General features: G+C 36.6%; 1 long non-coding RNA gene across 2 annotated transcripts in view; it reads right to left on the bottom strand.

Moving 5' to 3' along the window:
• Window positions 1-20,089, bottom strand: part of LOC308071286 — a 52,761-nt gene that overhangs the window by 23,841 nt on the left and 8,831 nt on the right. For both annotated transcript variants that reach the window (XR_013931067.1, XR_013931068.1), the window contains one exon: window positions 1-20,089. This exon is cut by the window's right edge. This is a non-coding gene — a long non-coding RNA (uncharacterized lncRNA).

Raw genomic sequence — 20,089 nt, forward strand, 5'->3', positions numbered from 1 at the left:
CCAATTTGTAGCACTGTGGCAGAATAGTCAGGCACAATGCATAAGAACTTTACATACATGTGTGAGAAATGTAACCACCAAAGGGTCAAAGAAAGATGTGCGTAGCTCCATATAACAGGAAGAAGAAGTTGTCACACTATTTACGCACAGGGACTGCAAATAGATAGGGCATCCTCAGGAATACACAAGAGGGACAACCAGCAAGACAAACCCAAGACATGTAACATCAGAAGCAGAAGTGACTCCTCGCCTTTTGTGAGGGAGGCAAGTGACATAAAAATGTCCAACCTGAAGAGGAAGAATGGAGAAGGAAGAAGACAACTCCATTTTGATTTCAACTTCTCTTGCCAAACTCTCCAGCCTGAGCACCTTGGCCACTGAAACTAAAAGCCAACAAGGATTGCTGCCATCAGTGCTAACCAAATGGCACCAGCTCCGCTCTATGGCACACTCAGAGCTAATTCAGAATGTGAGTCAGAAAGTGACCCTTTTATGTGCATAGTGATGATGGCAATGCCATGTAAAATGTAACTGTTAACATACATTGTGCTATAACTGAGTGAATGAATGATGATGACTGTAATAATAAAATGAAATCATTATAACACTGATATGAATGATAATTATAAAAATGCATGACAATAATTACAATAGTAACAGTAAGTGACATTTTGTTTTGAAGTCTAAACCTGGCCAGATTTGTCAGCCTGCTATGCTCCCATTGCAGCAATCTCAAATTCCTTACCAGATATCTACTTATGTATGTATGTATCTGCTTATCAATTGATAGATACAGATACGGATATCCAGTTTCAATAATCTCAAAATGCATGGATAGCTTTGGAAGAGTGATGAAAGCGCTGGTACCAGCCAGAGACCCTACTACATCTGCTCAGGGGAGGTGAAATAAACCAGATGAAATGTCCAAAATTATTCTAGCTCTGCATTAAAATGGTTAAGGCTAGCTTTTTTCTGTTATCCTGTCTGAACAAAAAAAATCGGTGTATCCTTTTGACAAGTGTGGAAAATCAGCAGGTGTAATACTAGTTGGTTTTGCATACATTTTTTGTAATGCCATCTGGCTAAGCTATAAAAAATAAAATATGACATTTACTATGTCACTTGACTAAATTATTAAAGCTTGTTAATTGACTTTGTATATGTAAGAGAATGTACCATTTATACCTTTAAAAAACTGTTAAATACAGAACAGAAACTTACCAAAGAGTATGAGTTTCTTCCTCAACCTCAAGTCACAATAAGAAAGAATAGTGACAACACTGCAACACATTTCATATTTTTCATTTGTATACTTTTTTGCATGCTCCCTGGACATGGGACACATGGAGACAACCGTTCTCTCCGAGTGGTATGAAGGAGCTATAGTGTGCATTTAACTTGATTTAGTGTTTGCAGTTTTTGTATAAGAAAGAAAGAAAAATAAGAAAAAGAGAAAGTTTACATGGAACTGCTTCAAGTCAAAATAAAACTGTACTAAAACATCCAAAGTCAGGTTGGACCGAGCTCTGGGCAACCTGATCTAGCTGGAGATTTCTCTGCTCATTGCAGGGGTGGGGGCAGGTTGTGTGTGTGTGAACTACATGAACAGCAAAGGTCCCTTCCAACCCAAACTGTTTTATGATTCTGCAATTAAATTAATTCACTAATGACACACTTCGGGGGTCATTACCACTACTGTCACTATATATACAAAACTGTTGGTCCTTTGCAGTTATAACCTGAAGTAGTTAAGTGTGCAACACCATGGAGCTGATGCTATAGGGCGTATACACTACATATACACTAATAGGTGTATGTTTCGTTGGCCTATGCTATCACAGTGTTACAAAATGCATGTACACTGTTGCTGGCCACACTGGTTTAGTTTATCAGCTCTACAGGCATACCTTGGCCTGGAAGTCTGTTAGCTCGCTTTGTCAGCGATCAGTACCTGAGTCACCCCCAGCTGCCCTCTCTCCCCTTTTTACCTCTAAAAGTCTTCTGAGTGAAGAGGTAAACTGAAAGATGAGTTTTTCTCCTATTTCAGTAAACTGATAACAAACCTGAATGAAGCTAAAATTTGGGACTTGAACTTCAGCACTTCCATTATAGAGTAAATTGACTTTGATTGATTAAGACAATAAACCTGACACACTTTTAACAGCCTGTGTTCTAAAAAAAATATAAGAGCTACTTGTTGATGTGTGATTGTTTCTTATTATGTGTAAAAATAAAAAGTAGCTTCAATATTTCTCAAACCTCAGGAAATTATCACTGACTCAAAAGTGCCTAATTGCAATACTGTAATGCCAGCCTAAAAGAAAATGCAGCCAAACAAAAGAAAGCACCCCCCTTGTTTTTGCAGAATGAAATAATGAGGAATGTAGAGAAAAATGATTAAAATGAGAAAGCATTTACGTAGAACTGCTGTTAAATAAAAATAGAAATGAACATTAAAATATTTGTGTTGAAACATTCAATTCCTGCAATTTTGTCCTCCATTAAGGTTGACATGAACTGATGTATACTGATAGACTTTGACAAACGATCATGTTTGAGTAGTTATTACAAAAACAATAATTTGATTTCTAAAGCTATCTTTAAACACAAGCTTTTATGAATGTCAAAAACCTTCATTTAGAAATAGTACTGTTGAAATAAATTCTCTGGCATAATGCTAAAGTTTGAAGGAGAACATATTTATAACAGTAATAATTCAGAAATACTTTTTTTTTTTTCTGGGAAGACTGTGTCCAGCCTGTGCTAATAGAACATTACTGGTAAGTTCAGGTACCTCTTGTTCTTATACTCTCAAGGGAGTAAAAGCATTTGATTTGCCGCCTGAATATTTTATCAATTAACATCAAACTTCCCTTTGCTCTACTTATGTACCTCTGTCTTCTGTAACATAAGACAGTTAAAACCAATTTCACCTGTCCTGCTGAAGCACACAACTGAAATTATATTATCTAAATCTAGGTCTTCAGGATTTGACTCCATCCACATATACAAAATACTATTGAAGTTTTCAGATCATTAAGAAGTACTTGAGGTGCTCTGGCATTTGCAGTGCTGCAAAGTATGCCATGACTTGAAAAATTCCAAAAACATGGAAAAGTCAAATGTGAATGTCTTAACATTAAATTCACTAATATGAAGAATATGTGAGAACTGAGCAGTGGCTATTGAAAACAGTTCCATTTCATAGGCCTACAGATTTCTGATAAATTTTCTAATTTAGAAGAACAAATTTCACTGAAAATAAATTTGTTTCTACCTTAGCATCCTTTCAGTTTGTACACTTTCTGGCTTATTTCAACATGCATTCAAGCAAGCACTTTCTCACACATCAATGACAATAAAGTAGGTGCAGAACCTGTAAAGTTTCAGAAGAATCTATGGAGATCTCAGTGAATGTAAAAGTATCTTATTACATGTAAAATATTTTTTAGAAATGAATTAATTGCATCCTAATGCCATAAATGAGGACGGAACTTTCTTGAAAAGCTGGCTTACGCTTTCTGAGAGTGAAAGTGTGAAAACTCCCCTTTTAATTTCTAAACTTTTGACTTGATTAGAAAGTTTTTTGCTTGGATTTAGAAAACCCAGAGACAGCAGCTGTTTTGCTGGCTTTGTGTGTGTGTGTTACTGATACCTTGGAGCTAATTGCTGCATAGTGAGGAGCAATAGAAACCAATCTTTAAAACATCCCACTAACAAAAAGTGCACATAAATGTTCTCAATAACTCAAGTATGGAAAATCTGTGGTCTTAGTCCATGCCACACCTGCCCAGCAGTTTTTTTTCAGTAACCTTCTCCCTCAGCATTGGTCAAACCATAGCTGATGTCTTCCTATAAAATGCATTCTTTTGCAAGGGATAAATAGAACTTAACTAATTTGAACTTGTGAGCAATGACTTTGACCTGCTGACAGATGTAAAATAAATTAGAAATGTATGTTTCTTACAGCAGCTGCAAAGCCTTGTGAACAAACTTATTAGGAAAAGCCCAGAGAAACGTCATCTTTCCTCATCATGAGATTTCTTTTTTATTAGTAGTATGAGTTACTTTTGTCAGAATGAAAGTGAAGAGAATGCCTGAAAAACAGGAATACAACTTGGCAGAAAATTAAGGCATCTCCAAGGGAATAAGTGATAGCTTCTGGATAACAGTTATAAAAACATTCTCTGTTTATATATAACCACCAATGCAATAATATAAAATTTACCTTGAGGATAAATTCATCAATAGAATAAATTTGTCCACTTACTCAAAAAATACGGTGATGAAGTCAATTCAAGACCCAGCTGGAGAGTTTTATGGAAGGAATGAATGCGAACTGTGAAACTCAGAATATAGCAGCACTAATGAGGAGGGATGTATCACAGGATTTTCTAAGCTCCAACACTTGAAAGACTCTTAGTACACAGAAAGTTTATTTGAGGTTCTGTTAAGTGAAGTCTCAGCTATGAGACACTGACAGATCACTGGTGGGAAATAGTAGGTATATGCAGCCATTTCAGAAATACATAAATTTCAAAGAGATTTGTTTGGTGGGCTCTCCAAAGACTTGAAAAACTCCCCAGTCAGATGCAACTTGGTAACAGTACAAAAAATCTCCAACTTTACAGATATTAGCAGAACAACTTCTATAATATTTATTTTTTTTTTCTTATTTTTTTTTCTTTCAGCTATGGTCCTTTTCTTTTGGATAGTATCCTTAGCAGAATTATCTCCATCCTGTTTGACTCTAGGCTTAATTTTTTATACTTTGTGCTTAGGAAAGTCTCTTTGAGGTGCTGGAAGTGTCAGCACCTTCTTTGCATAGTGTGGGACAGGAAAGGTTTAGAAACACATCAGCATCTCCCTTGAAATCTCTGCTTGCTCCTTACCCAATGCATGATGACGGTAAATGATTATTTCTAGGGTGAGTATTTCAGCAGATATGAATCAGCCTGCTGCTCATGATGTGACAAGGCAACGACCCTGGAACAAGAATTCTGAGAGCCCCAGAACCTGGTTTTGAAGGTAAACCTCATACATTGGTCAGATTTTGGAGAAGCCACCTCAGCTTTACAATGTCCCCAAACACTTATTAAAAATCATATGCAGCATGGTGTACTACCTACAATAAGAGACATCTGAGAAGCTCTTCATTTGAGTGACCTGCAGCAGTCACTGGCCTTTCTGGGAGGCAGCTGCGCAAACTACACGTTAAGGTTGTGTCCACGGGAGGGCAGCAGCGACGGTGAAAGGACTAGAGGGCATGAGTGATGCTGAGGGGCTGAGGATAGCAGGTTTGTTCAGCTTAGAGAAGAGGGGACTGAGGGGTGACCCCATTGCTGTCTACAGCTTCATCATGAGAGGGAGTGAGTGGGGATGGTGGTGCCGATATCTTCTCTCTGTGTCCTGTGATAAGGATGCGAGGGAGCGGCTTTACAGCTGTATCAAGGGAAGTTCAGGCTGGACATTAGGAAAAGGTGGTCAAGCACTGGAACATCTCCCCAGGGAACTGGTGTCAAGAAGCATTTGGACAACACTCATAAGGTATTTAACTTTTAGGTTGCCCTGTATGGAGTCAGGAGGTGGACTCGATGATCGCCATGGGTCCCCTCCAGCTCAGGGCACTGTATGATTCTCTGACTCTACCCATCACCAATAGCAGCAGCAAGCCACTAGCAGCAGTGCATGGCAAGGCCACTGTGCCGTTCTTTGAATCCCGTATTCTGGTGCTGTTCTGGGGCAGATATGAAAACAGCAGTGTGTGTATAGAGCGGTTTGGATAGCATTTAATAATGTTACCCAGCAGCTTCCACATGTTTCACATATGCTAAATTCAGGTAAATTTCTGTATGTCTCTACTTTCATTTATTTTGACACTATGCTTCAAGAAGGGAGTGCTAAGGGTTACACTTTTCTCAATCTAAGAGTTCCCAAAGATTACTTAATTATAATTAAAAGAGGAATTTCTGGATTTTTACACTGATGCCCAGCTCAGTCTCACCCAGTGTGAAAGAAGGTCTTGAATTCAAAGAGTGAACTAACTAGAAGCATGATCCAGCAGCCCTGAAACAACTGCCTACCCACTCTGTTAGGAATCAACACTCACATAATTTGCCAAAACACTGAAGTGACCAGAGAGGTTTAAGCTATGCATGGCTGTCACTGTCACATAATACCAGTTACAGACCATGCACATTGCTGGCATGGGCACACATTTTAATGAGGGAAAAATCTGGGTCATCATGGCAAAAAGCACTTATTCTCCTGCCTATGGATTCCTTGAGCCTTTTTCCCTACTTTACATCTATAGTAATGGAAAATCTTGATGCATGGATCATTTGTAATTTCTTATTATATTCGTTATGAAAACGTGTGCCCCTTTAGTTCTTATAGGTTTGTCATTTTTGAGATATCTGCACTTCATTTGTTGATGAAGAGCTTCTCATATGTTTGTTATTGTAGGTAGTACACCATGCTGTATATAATTCCTAATAAGTGTTTGGGGACATTTTGTGATTCTTCTAAAGTAAAGAGTGACTCAGCGTCACTGATTTTCTGCAGGCACAGCTATGAACTGGTCATTATTAGTAGCCCAGAAAATTGCACAAGTTTTTCTAAAAAGTTGCACATATTTTTGCACTGACCTCATGGATCCTTTTTTTTTTTGTCCACAACACAAAATTCCTTCCTCTTTTATTTACTTATTTATTTATTTTTAAAAAGCCAGCTGCTATTTCTTCATTTCAATCAACATGAGTCTAACTGGGAAAAAAAACCCAAAAGATTCTTCCCTCTCTCACCTTGAAACCCTCAGACTTTGCAGATAATTGAAAAAAAGGCTGAAATGTTAAACTCGTACTAAAAAGAAGTAAGTGCTGGAGAAGTGAAATGCTTATCCTTGGTAAAAGTGAACATTGGTATTTTTCTTAGGAGGAATGAGGGCTGACTGGAGAAGGATTGCAATCCTAATGAAATATACAGTCTTGTCTTCCCTGGAGGATAAATTTCCTAGGTGGGGAGATGTTGTGAAAAGGAATTGTTCCCTGAACAAATAAATTTATTGCTAAGGAGCACCGCCACTTGTCTCCATCTACTTCAAGAAAGATTGGTCTCTCAAAAGACGTTCTTGTTTTGAACTGATGAGATTTCTCTGCCATTTGAAGAAAGTGGTTAAATGTAAGTAAAGTGGCTGAAGTAAGTATTATCAAAGTAGTGACTCCTATTTTTCACTTGATGGAAATCTTTTATGTATTATATTACATCAAACCTTAAATGCAGCACAACCATGTTTTAGCATGTTTTAGTAAGTAGATCATGGCAATAACTTTTAAAATTTTAACTAAAGAGTTAAAAAAAAAAAAAGAAAAAAAAGGTTAATTCCAGTCATTAGAAAAGGCACCCACTGCAAAACCGCAGGTTTTCTTAATTACTTTTCCTCGAGGGGCAGTTGTTGTAGAATGATCCTGAGCTGAATGAAATACAAGTTTTCTCTTCCATTCCTAATAACAAACCCGTGTTCATCTCTTACAAGCCCTTCAGTTAATTATCTCTGAGGAACCTCAATTAAGGCCTCTGTTTTTCTTGATACTTACGCTAAAGTGCATGTTAGATAAGTGATACATAAACAAAACCTCCTTTATCAGGAATTGAAACCCACAGATGATATATGCACAATTCATTAAAATTTTTAGCCTTGATTTCTTTTGACTGAGAGATAAACAGTGTAAACAAATTGCAGAACAAAAATAAATAAACAAACACCACTTATCTTCACTAGCCAATAATTATACACAAAAACCTTTCAGGTGTAATGAGAAATGAGCTGAAGTGAGAAATATTTTGATCCAGATGGAGCTTAAATAAATAAAATAAAAAGACCAATGGCATATTAAGAATCTTCCCTCATCTATCACAGCCTAATGACATCGAAATGACAGAACTAGGTGAACTCCATTGCTATAACAAGTTTTAGAAGCTGGAACAGAGCTGAAATTGCAAGATTAGGTTATTTCTGAAGCAGTGTCCTGACAAGGAAACATTTTGAACTCAATTTATTTCTCTCCTAGAATGGACTTTTAAAACAATAGCGATTTAATATGACTCTAGTGTTTACCAGGATCTGTAGCCTTATTCTCAGAGAAACCATAACTGCCCACAAACTTGAATGGCTTTACAACTTCAATTCCATGAGCTAAATTATCAAAAATATCCTGTTATAATTGTTGGATAAAAACAATGGTTCTGATTTTTTTTTTTATAGATCATGCTTTACAGCAATTAGTGTTGCAGCATTGCAACAGTCAGGTCACAAGGCTCCGTAGAAGACAAAGAGAGGCATTTCTATTTTAAAACAGAACTGATTTCATTCACTTACCAGAACAATCTCACGCTACAACAGCCACAAGCACCAAGGTGTGGGGCTGAGTGACTTGGCCAGGGTTAACTGCAGGTGCACAGGGGACAGGTGATGCTGAATATAGAGTCATCACCCCATCTCTTACACTCTCCTTGAACAATAACTGTGCGTGGGTTTTTGGAAGTGCCTTTTTGTATGATTTAGGACCGCATAGTGACTCTGGTTTGTCCTTTGATTTAATCTGATATTTAATGACTCTCACTTTAGGCTGCTTTTTCTTGTGCTTCCATACCCAGACTCTCCCATCGATTCTTCATTCCTATGAACCTTAAAGTCTGTTACAAATGTCTATGCAAGGGCAACTACACTGATCATTTACATCAGAAATTAACAGGAAATATATAACATTCTTTAATGTTGTTTAGCAGCAAAAAGCCCAGCCTTTGACAGATTTTCATGCTATTTAACTTATAACATTTGATTTGTTTCATTAGTCTGCTGAGGTTCCATATACAAGGAAAGCAAAAATATGCCAGTGCATACTAGATTACCTCATTCAGGATTTTATGCATTATATGTACATATATTCATAAATATTTCAAATATATATGCACAGACATTAAAAAACCCTATATATACAATCAAGCTTTGATGGAGTCAGAAGAGAAGACCTACTCTGACGTATTCCGTTCATAATGTGTCACATAACAGTTAGTCTGACTCACGGCCAGTGGGGGGAAAAGCCCTCCCGTTGAGTCATGAGGTTTGGAAAAGGTTCCCTTGCTTTCTAAACCCCTCCTCAGAGAGGAGTCTGCGTGCGGCTGGGGCCAGCCCAACTCTCAGACGTGGCCAACGGTTTAGCTCTAAAGGACACAGCTACTCAACAGAGGCAACGTGTGCCTGCCAGAGCCCTCTCAACGGCTTTCACTGAAACAGTTTCACAAAGTTGGAAAAAAAATGGGTGATTTATGAAGGCGACAGATGCAACAAATTGCTGTTGATAGATGCACTTAGTGCAACAATCAAGCTGGAGTTAAGAGCTCAGCGCTTTAGTTGACAGTACTTTCCCGGGTAACACCTGACCAAGTCAGATGCGCGAGTCTTACCGAAGAGGCGTCCCTGCCTGGGGAGGAGAGAGCTCCAGGCCCGCTGACCCGTCCGGTGGCTGCAGTTGTCGTCCTCAAAAAAGAGGATTCTAAATGCCAGATGTACCTGATGACAAGGTGGGACGAAGTCAGTTCTGGTGTGCCGACTGGCCCTTAGCAAGGGTTGTCAGTCCTGGAAGGTCAGTGGGGCCTGATGGTTCAGCACGGGGTGAGGGATTTGGTGCAGATGGGGGTCTTCCTGGCTTTCACTGGATCACAGCAGGCTGTGAGGCTCCCTCACCCCAGCATCACTTAATCAGGCTGGCTGTTAGACCACATCTGTTACCTGTTTTGAGCTAAACATGCTCAAGTCAAACCCCAAAAGCCACCTTGAGTCGAATACAGCCATCACGACCAGAGACATTCCTTGTCATCTTTGATGGTGGTTCATTGTTAGAGAAATAAAGGTCAGGATGGAGGGGGCAGGGTGCACACTGCCACAAACTGAACTAATTATACGTGTATACATATATATGATAGCTAATGTGGAAATGGAACCACTGTGACAATGCAGCAAGTGGAGATATAACCAGCAATAGCACCATCAATTCTGCCAACAAATAAACAGCTACTATTTTAGTTTCTGTCTGGCTTGACTGTGAGGTGCTATAGAGACAAGGGGCAAAACCAATCTGAAATGCCAAAGCAGCATCTTCTTGGATAAAGAATGCTGTGGAGGTGATCAGGCAGTAACAAAAGCAAAAGAAATATCAGAAATTTTATTCAAGGGTGCCAATTCCAGAGAATTTTGTGATTCAGGTCACAGCTGTTGGAAGTGATTCAGTTGCTCAGCGTGGATGCCTGAATTCAAAGGCACAGCATGCCAGCTCCCACAGGCTGTATGTCCCTGCTAGGGTAGATTTGCCCAGTTTTATGGCTTAAGAGCTTTCTCAGCTTCTGTTTTCCACTGATGCCCTGCAGAAGCTGATCCCTACAGGGTGGATGCAGTTCCCAGCCTTAGAGTCTGTACTGGTAGTCTTGAGTGCTACAAGCACTACCCCCGAGAAGACCAAACTTAGCTTGTTTTACTGTCACTTGCCTTCCCCAAGCTATTGCCAAAAGTGCCTCAGATTTCCACCCTAAAATTCCCCAGAGGTCTCCAGCACTACTCTGAAACTGGAAAACAGCCCCTGCATTTTGGTGGTGCTGTGCATCCCCGGGCCCAGCTTAGATGACCCTCCCATAGGGTGCTCAGGTGGGAGAGAGGGCAGGCACCCACCGATGCAGGTAAAAAACCATTCCATAAAAGCTCCCTGGCACTCAGAAAGAGTGTGAAAACTCCTGCTCCACAGTCAGGCTCATTTTGTCATCCCTGATTTCTGGCATGACCGTGGACAGCAATCTTTTAAGAGAGTTTTCGATTTGGTTGGTTGCTCCTCTCTAGGTGTGTAGTCGAATTCAGAGTGGGGTGCTGGAGTCACAACCCTCTTTGAACTTGTCCCATTACAAATTTTGGAAGCAATTCAGGTTCAGACTTGACATTAGGAAAAATTACTGAGTAGGTTGTCAGGCACTGGAACAGGCTTCTCAGAAAGGTGGTCAACAACCCGAGCCTGTCAGGGTTTAAGAGGCATTTGGACAATGCCCTTTGCAACATGCTTTAATATAGTTTATAATAAAAAAAAATAATGTGGTCAGCCCTGAAGTCATCAGATAGTTGGACTAGATGATTGTCATAGGTCCCTTCGAATCAAATTGAACTACATTGTTTTATTCTATTCTGTTCTTTTCTATCCTATTCTACATTGTGTATGTTGTGACGATGAAGTTGCCTGCATTGCGATCAGTCACAGACAGCCCTCAACTTCCAGACACTTCACCTTTGTTACTTGTGACACAACATGAACACAAGGTCAATGAGGTTGAATGCAAACAATTCCCCTTGTACGTGTAATACTAAAAGCCTGAAAAGACACATTTTTGTAGGAAGACTGAGAATGTTATGAACCCATACAATCGACATTTACTGTTGTGCTGAGTTTTGGTTTTGTTTTGGGTTTTTTTGGTTCCCCCCCCCCCCCCCCTCCACATTTTAAACTCTGGTATTCAAGATGATGCAACTGAGCTTATTTTGATTTATGATTTTTTGAAACACAAAGCTATGGCACTGTTTATACTTTGAGCCTTCTGAGAAAAAGTATATCAAAGGAGAATTTTTGTTACTTCTTCCTAGTCAACCTGAGAAAACAGCATGAGAGAAATTTGATCAGCCCTTGTGTACTGATCAAATAGCAGCAGCAGTGAAGTTAGCCACCCATGAATTAACTGTCCAAACATATCAATATCCCCCAAAATAAATATCATGTTTCAATTCCCCAGGTTTCATCAAAACAGTAGAATGGATAGAAGCACAAAAGTAGTAATGAAAAGTTTTTGTAAACAATGGTAAGGTGTTGTGCAAACTGCATTGACACAGAATTCCTAACAACTAATATTTAGCAAAACATTGCAAAATATTCTGAGACCTTACATATTACTGGAGTCACACAACAACTTTTTAAATGCTAGAGTTTCATAGTTTAAGTCAACAATGAAAAAAAATATTCTGTTTTCAGCATGAAACCAACAAAAGAAAGTAATTGAAAGCTGTACAATTATATTATAAAACCCGCAAGACTATCAATAATTTTTCATAGGACAAATACTGATTTAGTGATAAATATGTATACGTTTCAAGAACTCTAAAGAGTTCATTCATGCTGGAAATGAGTACATTGATCATGTCCTGGGATTTTCTATCCATTTTCTCCTTTCTACAAATACTTGCTGTAAGCATTCCTGAATTTTGAAGAAAGGAAATGCTTTATCTATAACAATTAAATATTTTCTAGCAATACCTTGCAAAATTCAAAACATCCTCCAGGGTATCTGGAAACATAAGGCTGCAGGACTGTGTGTCTGTACAGTTATATATGGAAAGACATATGTTCATATGTGCACTCATGTATAAGTTAGTATACATAATTTTTTTAAATTGGAATTGAAGTAGAGTTCTAAATGAATAAGTGAAAAAATATAGCTTTTGGTACATTTAATGAAAGATACTATGAAAACAAAACATGATTGATTTTCCTTTCAGTTCTTTGCTTTGAACAGGCTAGGAATAAAGTACATGACCTGACACAGACACCATCAAAATGTTGACAGGTAATTAGCTAACCCCAGAGCTGCAGATGCCCCTGAAAGTGCTGATTAGGTGTTTGCTCTACAAAAAAAATAATTACACCTAAGATGGCTGCACAAAACATCAAATCATCCATTAAAAAAACATGACTGCAACGTGAGAGAGCAAAAGCGTGAAAGGAAGAGATGAAGTGTGACATTTGATAAGGAAAGGTCCAAATTTTTCTATGGAATTTGCATCTAGATTTTTAATTCAGCATCAATTTGTGTAACAGACCAATAACTTAATGTGAAGCAGAATTTGGTGGAGGGGTGGGGTTGGGTGCGGGAGAGGGAGCAGGATAAAGACAATATTTATTTTTAAGTTGACTTAAAATATAGCTATGTATTGATAAACAAAAAATGTTAACATTTTGCCTTAGTCCAGAAAATCACACAAATGCAGGATTTCTCAAAAAATTCATTCAGGAAATAAAAAAATGGTATAAAAAATAATGAATTTGTGAATGAAAATATTTCAAGAAATGTTTAGTATGAAACAGCAATGAAACAATATACAAATATTTGCAAGAAAAATACAGATTAGTTTCAAACACTTAAAGATGAAAGTAACTTTCAGATTTATAGCAAAAATAATTTTCCATTTTTTGATAATCATTTTTATGACTTACATTCAATGCATGTTTTATTGCTGTCTTCTGTACTTCCCTCATTGTATTTATAAGGCATGGATTAGAAGAGGGAACAGTTTCCCACTTATCTAGTGTATCTCCAGATAAAGTTTAGAAGTGAGCAACTCAGTTCAATAACTGAAGATATACTGTGATGTGCATTTTTTAGCTACATTTAAATCAGTGGTTTATTTTCACAATAGAGTGCACTAGTCCTAGAAGTACTGTGCCATTAAAGGAGAGGATGTTAGAAGAGATTAATCATGTCTAACATGGAAAAAGCAGGGGGAAAAAAAAAAAAAAAAGTCTGTTGATACAATCAAACTGGCTTGAAAATAGTGCAGTTTTCTTACTGCAACCATTTTTATTAGTCATATCAATGTGGTTATGCTTGTTATTTTCATTTGATTTATGTTTTAGCCGCTGGTGGGGATCAGTTAAGTTTATAACCATATAATAAGAGACATCCATTGCCTCCAAGCTAAACAGACAAGGAAAATGATGGGAGGAAATTTTATTACATGAGTTTCACTGGTAGGAAGCACACACACACAGAGAAGAAGTGCCATTTATCAAAACTGTAGGGAATTTCTGCAGAAAAATTAAGAAATGGACACAGAATATTGAAACATCTTTGAATTATTTTGATCACAAGGTTAGGCTTCTTCTCTAGGAGCATCCCTTCAGTATTATGTGCATTCTTTAAGAAAGAACACTTCCAGTGTGTTACGATGTACTCCTGAACACTTTTACTGAAATTGACAGATACAGTGCTAAATATTTGTGGTATAGGAATGTGAAGTTTCCCAGGAGATTAATTTAGAAGATGAGAATAAGATAACAGTTATGATGTTGTATTCATAACACTATAAGTTTGTAAAAATAATAAAATTGTTTATCAAAGAAATAAATTAACTTGACAATATTTTTTCCCTAATACTTTTTCATAGACTCTGTGTGCTTTCTAGAAAATATTATAAATCCTGAGAACAGAGAACAAGCCAGTTTCTAGGCTCGAGTTCTTTAAGCAATCTTTTACTTGTTTTTTCTTAATATATAGTCTTTCACAGATATTTGTATTTTTCCCTTTCACTTTTAAGGTTACTTTTGTAATTTTAATAAACTTTATCTAGGCTTCCAAGGAATTTCAAGAGAATCACAACTTCCAAAACAGAACTGCATCCATAACCTTCATAATACTGGGAGAATGAATGTACAATATATACATTATTAACAAATCTTGGTCTTCATTCTTTGGAGGTACCTGTTCAGGATAACTGAAATGTTTCTACTGGGATGTATTTTCTTTAAGGTACATTTTCTTTGATGGCATAGTTTTTATAAGCCACCTAGTAGAACAGCATCAATTAGCAGTCAGGAGAGCAAGCCAGCCGATGGAGCTCTGAGGTCTAAAGTACAGATTGGTGAAAATGCTAAAACTATAAACAAATCTTTCCTTTCTGAGGTTTATGAAATGTGTCTAATAATAACTATCAATACCACCTCATTCCTAAAGTGCCTTTCACTTCAATACCCGAAAGCACTTTAGAAACCATGAAGTAATTAAACACTAGATGTCAATAAAAGGAGTTGGGCAGGTTGAGCAGGGAGGTTAAGCAACTTCCCTGAGGTCTGGTCTCTTCTTCAAGAGTGTAATAGAAGATGCCAGACCTAGGTTCAATAACTTCTTTGTATTTGGGAAAAAACAACAATCACTCACCCAAAACCAAAGCCCAAGACACTGAATGAAATACTTTGAAGTATTCTTGATTCAGTTTCTGTCTTCAGTTACAGTAAAAAAAAAAAAAATCTTGTTCTTAACTTTCAGGTCTAAATCAAGGCAGCTATCAGCAAGAACCCTGAACATTAAGGTATTTCATGATGTTCAGTGCTTTTGAGCAAAGTCTGGTGTGGAACAATGGACAATTTTTATCATAATTGAAGCTAATTTTAATTTGAAAAATAAGAACAAATCTCACTTTTTTCTGTTTTTCAAGCTGACTGTATAATTTACATTTTAAGTGCTCATTAAGGTGAAAAATGTCAGTACAGGAGAAAGAAAATAAATTACCTTCATGTCTTTTTTGCCTCTTTCTTTTTATTAGCCATGGACTACAAAAAAGTATTCTCAAGTTATATGGGAATGAATGTATAATATGTCAAATCACATGCTGGTCAAACACCATTACAGTTCATTTTAATTAGGTCTTTTTCACTGCCTGCAGACAAGAGTATCTATAGTAGACTTTAAAATACTATCACTACTATTATATAGTTACTAGCATTTAAAATCAATTATATTTTATAGAATGTTAGTGCTCACAATTTTATTGCTTATAGTGGAAGATCTCAAGGTTCACAGTCATCCAGATGCTCTGCAGTAGTGTGTTCAGTGTGTCCAGCTTTCAAGACTTTAAACTTCAGCCATCATAAAGAACATTCACAGTTTCCAAAAGCACTTTTAGAGCGTTTACAGGAATGTTTATTCACTATGGCTGGTTAAACCCCCAAATTTCTATTCCCTAATAAAGTTTGAAAACCTTTTGTCATGGATCAAGATGTGAAACAAAGTATTTTAGGCTTGAGGCTCTGAAATCTTGTTTACTTGATTAAGAATCATATTTCTCCCCAGAAAAACCCCAAACCAATAAACATCAAAAAAACAACCAAACCAACCACAAACAAACAAACAAAAAAACCTCCAAAAGAGCACTTTGAGGAATAAGCAGTAGAAATTTTGTAGAAGTTTGTAGAAATGTAGTAGAAACAAAACCCATTCAGTTTAGGTCAGCAGTATTAAGGTCTCCCGACATCCAGGGTTGTTCGGCTTTTGTTCAAATTCCCAAATCCAACGTTTTGCTGCATATCAACTCTTAACTCATGTGTATGATTTAAGATTCAGGCTGAAATCTGACTAATCGGAACATCTGAACCATGAAGTCTCTGCACACCTCAATTACTAAAATTTAATTATTTCATTTAATAAAGAGATGTTGTTTTATACTGTATTAGATATCAATATTACTCTCACAAGAAGAGCTTCCCACTTAATAAATCTTGTCACACAGCATATATTTGGAAAGGTATTGTTTGTGCCAAAGAATAAAAACACAGGTAAAGTTACAAATACTATACTTTTAGGTCATTTCTTTCTGCAGCAGATGCCAGAGCATTATTCTGTGTATAACTAACTGCATACACTTTCTGCTGCCCTAGACCTTTCTGTGTAAGATTAAGTAATTTGTGCAAGTCTGAAAATTTGGTTCTGAGATATTTCAAGGGAAGAGATGAGGCTTAATTCAACTATTTTCCCTATTATTTATTTTCACACAACCCCAGATCTATGCGCCTTACAAATGTCATGTTTGAATACAATATTATAAAACTTACTCAATAAATTATAAACTAATAAACTCCTGAGATGCTTTTACCTTTTTCCTGTATCCTGAAACTGTGGAGTTTAGTTATTTAGAATAAATGAAGAATTTTACCCAGCTGACTATTTTCTACAAATGACTTTTTTCTTTTTGAAATAAAATGGAGTTTTATAGGAGCATGTGGATAATTATTTTAGGAAGTTTATGGAGAGGAAACTGATCAAGAATTAATGTCAATGAACCTTAACTCTTATTCAGAATTTTTTCTTTATTTTCACATAATGTCTTTTTAATTTCTAATGGATATAACAAAAACCCTACCACATGCTATAATAAGAAACACCCGTCATTAATAGTGATCACAGTGAATATTTCACAGCTAATATAATGTGCAGGAAAGAAATGGCCAGTAATTCTGCTTTCAACTGGAAAGTATGGCAATTGTTTTGGATCCTGTTCCTGACTGAGGTAATGTTTCCTAGTGACCCTGAGTAAATTGCTTTTATAACATAAAACCATGGGATGATGCATCAATGAAAAATTTTCAGTGTGCAAGGAAGGCAATGCATAAACATGTGACAAAGATAGCATATTTCTGCCTCTCCACTTATCTATAAAAATTAAGTTACTATTTGTTAGGCATGGAACAAAAATATTCAGTATGAAACCCATATTTTTTGGCATTTCCTCCAGAACACACCATCTAAAATATCACAAAATATTTTAGAAGGAAATAAAAAAATTCTCAAACATTTATGTTAACCATTTTTTATTAAAATTAAAGAATTTTTAAAAAAAATGTTCAGCCAGCTCTATTGCTTAGTTTAAAAAACCAAATGTTAAGTGGAGAGTCTCAACATATAGTAAGCCTTTATGAAGTTTCTGAATGAACTATGCTGTAAAAGCTAAGGATTATCATAATGATTGTTTTTCTCTTTCAGCAGTGGTGAAATCTCAAGCCAGATTTTGCTATGTGTGTATGAAGTTAACACTGATGATAATTGTTCATGTTACATGTTGTTTGGTATGGGAGTCTGTTTTACTCTAAAGAAACTAGTACAGAGTTTGACTACAGATTGAAATACTGTTGGGGGGGGGCGGAGGGAAGAGATGATTGTTTACGTATTAGCATTAATAATATGTTGATAGATAGACAAGGAAAAATGGGTGTGTTTATTTATCAACATTTGCACCGTTATCATTACATGGCTATTTTAGGCAAAATAGAACAAAAGAGCAATTACCGTTCATACCAGTTTTAAGACAAGTTGAATTTATGTGTTATTTAAGCTTTAAGGCATCCCAGGAGGTTGTGATAAAGCCTAATATTATAATTTTCATCATAACTGAAGGCAGTCACCTGTAAATTTTCATACTGAAAAAAAATAATCAAAGTCTCAGGTTAAAGAATTTGCTTAAATTCACATTCCTTAAACACCTGACCCCAAGATTTGGGAACTACTGAAGAGTGGGATTCTAGTAGCTTACAACAGGCTGTATGGTGAAAGGCACGAACACTCTCAGCCAACATTTAGTCTAATATTTTTTTTAAATATATCAAAACATTGAAACATAACAGCACCTAGAAATCTTCAAAACAGAAATAGAACCAGCAGTGAATTTGTATCTCCAGCTACACGCAAATAGCAAGGCTGACCAAACTGTCAAGCAGCTTGAATTTTGAAACACTTGGTGAAAAGGTCTCCTATCTACAGTTCCAGCCAGTCATGGGATGGAAATTAAAAGTTGTCTCACTTTTAATGGCTACAATTTATTCCATTAACTACAGCCACCAATATATTGTTGTGCTTGTAAGGAAGACCTATGACTGAAGAATATGCTTAGTAATGTCTTTGTCAGTATTGATGAAAGCATAACGTTGTGGTATTACCAAAGTATTGACAGCAAAATTTCTCGGACAGCTTCTTTCCAAAATAGATTTGGGCTTATGAGTGAATGTAGCAAATACATTTCTTAAATGGAAGAAAATAGAGTTCTTAAACTAATATTTTAGACATAGTAGCAGCAAAAGATCTTAATTAGCCTAGCTAGCAAAAGACCAATTATAAATTTGTACCAAGATCTATTCTAAACCACTTAAAACTATGAACAACTTTTATCATACCAAAAGGAGCCAAATCAAGTTCCTGCCAGTGAATAGACTTTTGCCTAAAATGGTTATTTTGTGGTAAAGTATAATGTTACATTTTTAATTTCTCAGCCTCAAAAAGATTGTTCATCCAAAAATATTTCAAATTTAATAAGGAAAACCCTCACATATTCCTTTTCTTTAAAAAAACCAAACCCTCATCTAGTAGCCACATCTTCTAAAAGGGCTAAAATTCTACATTTTAGTGTGGATGATATGATGTTATGAGTGATGTAACCATTATAATTTTGAGGTTTTATTTAAAAATCACTATACTATGTTCCATGCATAAGGAAGCTTAATTAAATGTTACAGGCTCTGTTGATGTTCCCTTACCTGCAGTGCACCTAAACTCATGTATATACAAAAACATAAACTGTGAGCTGGTGCTATCATGTTCTAGGCCTTTCCATCAAAATGTTGGATTTCCTGATCGTTTTCCTCACTCCTGCGTATGCAAATCATAGTAGTTTCTTTCATGCCATAGTACAGCAGTTTTTGAGAGTTCCTGCTCATGAAAAGTATGTCAGTAAAAGTATTAGCTTTGGAAAGTGTTCTCGTAAAATTACTTGGCAAAGAAAATACCGAAATGTAGTGCTCATTCATATAAATCAGACACAACTTTTGAAGTATCACAGGACAAGTACACTTTGTGTTCCCTTACACATGGGTTCTCCATGCAATTGCTCTTGTCTCTTAATAGATAGAAGAGTCCTCAAAATGGCTAGTTTCTCCAAAAAAGGTTACTTGAAAGCACTGGAAATCACGTCAGAGACACTTCCACAGGTTTAAATTAAGCAAGGTTATTGGAAAGTTTTCACTATCAGATATTTCCCTGAAATACCTTTAAAATCTCCCCTAAGATGAAATATGTTATAGAAAATGTACATGTAGCAAGAAATTTAATGTAATCCTCATCTTTCTATGTCCTGTAAACTTTCAAGGTATGGAAATAGTTCTTGATAGAGAAGTGATTTTAATGGGTCAAAATAAGGATGGGTGAGCAGTTTTTACTTCGCTCACCTCATTTCTTTTTCCATTGAGTACTGAGTTATCATAAGCAAAGTGTGACAGCTAATCCAACATCTGCCAGCACAGGGAAAACCTATGGTCTGAAAAAGGACAGCTAGAAAAAGGACCTTCAGGCAACAGAAATAACCGATTGTTAAAGAGGTACAATCACATCCCTGAGGTGCACAATATATATTTCAGGTGCTTGATTTTTCCATCTATTTAAGCAAAAGATCTTTGACAAACCCAGACAC

The sequence above is a fragment of the Falco punctatus genome (genome assembly GCF_963210335.1).
Source record: "Falco punctatus genome assembly, chromosome: 11".
NCBI classification, from domain to species: domain Eukaryota; kingdom Metazoa; phylum Chordata; class Aves; order Falconiformes; family Falconidae; genus Falco; species Falco punctatus.